This window comes from Notamacropus eugenii, chromosome 2 (genome assembly GCF_028372415.1).
Source record: "Notamacropus eugenii isolate mMacEug1 chromosome 2, mMacEug1.pri_v2, whole genome shotgun sequence".
NCBI lineage: Eukaryota > Metazoa > Chordata > Mammalia > Diprotodontia > Macropodidae > Notamacropus > Notamacropus eugenii.
The window spans coordinates 272,073,767-272,080,295 of NC_092873.1; the positions used below are offsets into that span (position 1 = coordinate 272,073,767).

General features: G+C 39.1%; 1 non-coding gene across 1 annotated transcript; it reads left to right on the plus strand.

Annotated features, from left to right (window-relative positions):
- Positions 1-2,520: 2,520 nt before the first annotated feature.
- Positions 2,521-2,627, plus strand: LOC140530523 (U6 spliceosomal RNA). The gene has a single exon (XR_011975961.1). It is a non-coding gene; the product is annotated as a U6 spliceosomal RNA (small nuclear RNA).
- Positions 2,628-6,529: the final 3,902 nt, after the last annotated feature.

The following is a 6,529-nucleotide window of genomic DNA, read 5'->3' on the forward strand; positions in this document are numbered from 1 at the left end:
CTTTGGATACTTGAGTACACAGTTTTCCTTTGTACACCTGGCATAGCCTCCAGTACTTGTTAAGTGGACACCTATGGAAAGCAGTAGAGCTAATGGCAAAGGCAGGCAGAGAAGTGAGGACTGAAGGGGAGTGAGAAAGGAAAGCTGTATCTACTCAGACATCTCCCTGGCCACCCATCTGCCATTCCTTTCTTGGAATCTGCTTCATAACACTATTTCAAGCCTTGCCTGTGCATTAGTAGCCACCTTAAGTTGTCCCCTTACTCTTGACATCCAGCAGAATCAGTACCTTTGGAGTGCCAGAAGAGAACAAGATCTGAACCCCCTAAATACCACATAAAAGAGTGAAAACTCAGGAACCCCATTTCCCAGTGACCTTAAGTTCACCCTAACTTATTTGATCTGCATGAAAGCACAGTAAATGATAAAATAAGCCATCAGACAAGTTCCAGCTTGTGATGAAGTGTAATTAAAAGGTGTCACACATTTACCAACTGGCTCACCTGTAGCCAAGCATATGGGACCAGAAAAAATACTTCACAGCTCCGAAAGACTCTAGTTACCTGCAGAGCAAAACCATGTCAGCCTGACATAACCTGATTTAATTATTTGAAAGTCAAAATAATTAATAAGTTCCTCATTTTCCAACAGGAAAGTGTCTCAGTAAAATAATTCATAGCCTACATGAGTTGTTGCTGCAAAAGAGAAGTTTTTCACGGTCAATCCGGACAGAGATGACTGCTGTATATTTGAAATATTTCCTTGCTGGACTTCCCCTGAAGTAAGAGTTCCAAATGCTATATTTCCTCCAGCCAACATGGCTTGGCTTGAACGCACCAGGGAGAGAGTGCTTCTTACTCCTGTTCCTTCCAAGGGATCCACCTGACTGATATGTTTCATTGTAAATTGGCTGATCTGACTTAGGGAACCTTTCAGCTCCAAAACTTAAATGTTTGCTTACAGTCAATGCACAAGGGGAGGGAAAGTCCTGGAAAGCCTTGGAGCCCAAGCACAATATCCCAAAGAGGAGCAGAAAGGCAGATGGTGAGCAAAGCCAAGGAAGAGAATCTGTGTAGGGAAAGAGCAGTGAAGAGGTGTTGCAAGTAGAGGGTCATTCATATCCTATTCATAAACTCTCCCATGCTTCTCACTCTAATGAATGAAGCACCTCAGAGGCCATCAACTCTGACCTATATCTGACCAAGAAGTATCCCTCCAACATATCTGATGAGAGGTCCTTGGGATTCCTGAGGAGAAACTGATTGCCCACCAAGGTAGATCATTCCCCTTTAAAGTTTGGGTTAAGTCAAAGGGCCACACTCAAGGACCTAGAGAGCCATGTGTGGCCTCAAGGCTGCAGTTTCCTCACTCCTGCTCTATTCACTAGCATAATAGGATAAGTGTAAGCACAGAATATATCAAAAACTGGACTGATGAACATTCCCCAAGTAGAAGAGGCTAGGGCTTCTGATTCCAGGACAGTGAAGATGTCCTAAAAAGGAGAGAATTAAGCACGAATAAATATTGTGAAACTGGTTCCAGTCTACTAAGCACATTGTTAGAAGGTTTTTATATTGCCTATGCCAATCAATCAATCAATAAACATTTATTAAGCACCCACTATGTGCAAGGTACTGTGATAAGTGCTGAGGACATTAAAAGAGGCAAAAGACATGCCCTGCCCTTAAGGAGTTCATAGTCTAATGACGGAGACACCAGGCAAAGAAATATATATAAAGCAAGTTATATGTAGGATAAATAGAAAATAATTAACAAAAAGAAAGTACTAGAATTAAGGAAAAGGAAAAGGCTTCCTGTAAAACATAGAAATTTCAGTTGGGAATTAAAGGAAGACAAGGAAGTCAGCAAGTGGAGTTGAGAAGGAAGAACATTTCAGGCATGGAGGACCACCAGGAAAAATACCCAGAGCTGAAAGGTGGAGTGTCTTGTTTATGGAAAAGCCAGGAGGCCAGTGTCACTATTTCCAGGAGTACACATTGGGGAGTAATATGTAAGAAGACCAGGAAGGTAGGAAGTGGCTAGGCTATGAAGGACTTCAAATGCCAAACAACATTCTGTATTTTATCCTGAAGTCAATAGGGAGCCAGTGGAGTTTATCGAATGGGGAAGGGTGTGTGACATGGTCGGACTTGAATTTAGGAAAATCATTTTGGTGGCTGAATGGAGGATGGATGAGTGCTGTAATAACCCAGGCATGAGGTGATGAAAGCCTGCACCAGAATGGTGTCAGTGATAGTGGAGAGAATGGCACATGTTCAAGAGATGTTGTAGAGTTGAAATCAATAAACTTTGGCAACCAATTAAATATGGGGGGGGGAGAGATAGTGAGGAGTCCAGGACAATACCTGGGTTGTAAGCATGGAAGACTGGGAAGATAATGGTGCCCTCTACAGTATTATTAGGGGAGGTGTTGGGAGGGGGGGGTGGGAGGGATAGGATTTAAGAGGAAAAGATAAGGAGTTCAGTTTTGGACATATTTAGTTTAAGTTGTCTACTGGAGTGCTCACTTTGGTAGCACATATTCTAAAATTAGAATGATACAGAAAAGATTAACACGGCCCCTTTACAAGGATGACATGCAAATTTGTGAAGTGTTCCATGTTTTTTGCCTGCCTTCTCAAGGAAGGGAGAGGGGTAGAAGAGAATTTGGAACTCAAAAATTTTAAAAATGAATGTTAACACTTTTTACATGTAATTGAGAAAAAAATAAAATAACAGAGACAAAAAGAACATGTGGATGGTAGTCAAGAGGCTAGTTTTGAATCCTGATTGCCTTTTACTCATATGACTGTGTTTATTTAGCCCTTCACCTCTCCAGCTCTCTGCTTCCTCAGCTTTAAAATAAGTCATTTGGACTTTAATATCCCCTTTAATATCCTCTAATGACGATACTTTCATGTACATTATCTATTCCTATTCTAACAGTCCTGTAGCAGACAGAGAAAGCTGCTATCTCTTATACAAAGGCAAGTGCTAAGTACCATGGCATAGTGGATAGAGGAGTAGATCTGGAATAAGTTACAAGTTCAAACTTAGCCTTTGACACTTGCTAGTTGTGTGTGTGACCTTGGAGAAATCACTTAATGTCTCTGAACTTCAAGCAAGTTTCTTCATGAAGGGAATTTCCACACAAAGAAATCCCCAGTCCTTGATATATTACAAAGACACAGAAAATAAGGCTCAAAGAAATTCAATGGCTTGGCTTAGACCATATAGCTAGTGAGAAATACATATAGGACCCTGGACTTCTGACTCCAAGTTTGGTGATGTTTCCATTCAACAACATTGCTTCTTCTGGGTAGGTTGTTTGTGATCAAATGCAATGTGCATTAAATAGCCACCTACTCCGTACAAGATAATATTATAAAATTAGAAATAAAAATAGTTACTGATCTCAAGGAACTTCTGGTATACTTGTGTGATACATGATATGGATATATATGTGTGTGTGCGTGCACATATATGTATGTGTATGTATATGTGTATGTATACCTGTGTGTATAAATATATATATGCACACATATATATATATGGTGGATTGGTTGTTGTCTTTTGTTCTCAAAGAGGACCAAATCATTGTGCTAGAGTCAAGTTTCAGTGTGTACAGCTGTGATTGATCAGACTAATGGGAGCTCAGAATGCTCTACCACAGGTTGGGCACAAATAGTCTGTATGAACATTTGGGGTGGATACTCTAAATATGCACAACCTGCGTTTCCTTTGAGCTGTTTCAATTCTGGTTTGCTCAGAGAGCACAGCACTCTTTCTGATGTGGGCACACCGTGTTGAGCGGTGCTGTGCCAGTGACTCCCATGCCACATGATCATTTCCAAAGTTCGTGAGATCTTGATCTTGATCAAGATCTTCATTAAGATCTTGAGAGTGTCCTTGTATCGCTTTTTCTGACCACCATGTGAACTCTTGCCCTGTGTGAGTTCTCCATAAAACAGTCCTTTTGGCAAGTGTACTTTTGCATTCTAACAACATGACCAGCCCATCGGAGTTGTGCTCTCTGAAGCAGAGTGTGAATGCTTGGCAGTTTAGTTCAAGTAAGGACCTCAGTGTTTGGTACCTTACCCTACCAGGTGATCTTCAGAATCTTCCTGAGTTAATTCAAATGGAAGCAATTCAGTTTCCTCGCATCGTGCTGGTATACTGTCCAGGTTTCACAAGCATACAACAATGAAGTCAATGTAATGGCTCTGTAGACCTTCAGTTTGGTATATGTGTGTGTGTGCTTGTGCATGTGTGTATATGTATATATGTATATGTGTTTAAAAATGTATGAATATATACACATATATATATGTATATATATATACATATATAGTTATTTGAAGAGGGAGAAAGTACTAACCACCTCAGCTAAATGTCCCTAGGATATTGTGTTATATTTTCTCAGTTATCTATGCATTTTTAAATTTTATTTATTTATTTTGTTATTTTTAGTTTTCAACATCCACTTTTATAAGATTTTGAATTCTAAATTATAAATGTACAATAATATTAAACATACTTCTATATCAGTCATATTGCAAAAGAAAAATCAGAACCAAAAGGAAAAACCATGAGACATAAAAAAAGAGAGAAAATAGTATGCTTTGATCGGCATTCAGAATCCATAGTTCCTTCTCTGGATGTGTATAGCATTTTCCATTATGAGTCTTTTAGAATTGTCCTAGATTAAGGCATTGCTGAGAAGCACTGAGTCTATCAAAGTTGGTCAATGCACGATGTTGCTATTACTGTATACAATATTCTCCTGGTCCTACTCACTTCACTCAGCATCAGTTCATGTGAGTCTTTCCAGGTTTTTCCGAAGTCCTCCTGCTCATCATTTCTTATGGAACAATAATAGTCCATTACATTCACATACCACAACTTGTTCAGCCATTTCTCAATTGATGGGCATCCCCTCTGTTTCCAATTCTTTGCCACAACAAAAAGAGCTGCTATCAATATTTTTATACATTTGGGTCCTTTTCCTTTTTTATGATCTCTTTGGGATCCAGACCTAGTAATGGTATTGCTAGATCAAAGGACATGCACATTTTTAGAACCCTTTGGGCATAGTTCTAGATTACTCTCCAGAATGGTTGGATCAGTTCACAATTCCATCAACAATGCATTAGTGTTCCAATGTTTATCATTTTCCTGTTTTGTCATATTAGTCAATCTGAGAGGTGTGGTATATTAGTTAACAGTTTCTTAGTCTAAAATTTGTAGACTTTTTTAAAGAAATTTTTCTTTCCTCCTCATCTCAGTTCTTCTTGCTACTGTCAGTGTATATAGCTTCAGTAAAGATGCTCTTCTCTTTCTCCTCTCTATAAATTGGAATTGTCTGCTTCTTATATGTTAAAGACTAGGATATTCAAAAACTTAGCTTTTTGTAACCACCTGGAAAAAAAGAACAATTTATATTGTAATATCAACATTGTAAACACTAAAAAATTTGAAAGACATGCAAACTTTGAACAATGCAATAACCACTCATGATTTCAGAGGATCCTAGATAGAAATGACCTACTCCCTGATGAAAAGAAAATATATAGCCTATGACATCCATCGTTAGACATAGCAAATGAGGGAAATTTTTTTTTGCTGACTATTGTTATTCATTACAAAAGTTTTGCATTGTTTTTCTTTCTCTGGTAGGTTCAGGGGAGGGAGCTGGGAAAGAGAAAAATAAATAGTTGACCACTGGAAAAAAAAAGAAAATGTCTACTGAACATCTAGTTGGAGATGTCTGAAAGGCAGTTGGACATATAAGATTGGAGATCATCAGAGAAGTTAGTGCAGGGATTGAAAATTTGAAAATCATCAGCATGGAGGTGGTAATTAAATCCATGAAAACTGACAAGATTACCAAGTGAATTAGTATGTTAGGAGAAGAGGAGAGGCCCCAGGAAGGAACCCTAAAGGACACCTATGGTTAGAGGGAACCATAGACGGATCTGGAAAAGCAAAGGAGACAGAGAAGAAGTGGTCATAAAGATAGGAGGTATATAGCTGGAACTGGGTGGCCTTCAAAAAGGCATTAGCCTCAGCCTCATCCCTTTGATTTCATTCTATCTCACCCGCTCTTGGTCTGACTCCTTCACGAATAGCTTTAGTGAAAGCTCAAGGTCTCTCCCCACTATAGTTGAAATAGGTCCCTGAAAAATGGGTCTTTATCTTTATACTCTATGTTTGTTCCCTGTTCTACCTGAAGAGATGGGATTTTCAAAACTCATGAATGTCAAATGGTCAAGAGAGACAGTAGAGTCCCAGAAGTCAACTCCCCAGCCTCTTCCAAGTAGGAGATGTGCTTCAGTCAGGCAAGCTGACATGCCAGTCCTCTTTATACTAGGAAGATTTTTCCTTGATTTAAGCCTTTCAAGTTTTCCCCTTGATTGAAGTTTCTCTTTAGAACTTCTTATGATCAGTTTTTAAAAGCCCATCTTTATAACTCAGACTCCAAAGAAAACTTGTGAGGGGTGTGTGTGTGTTCACCACATGCATTCCAACT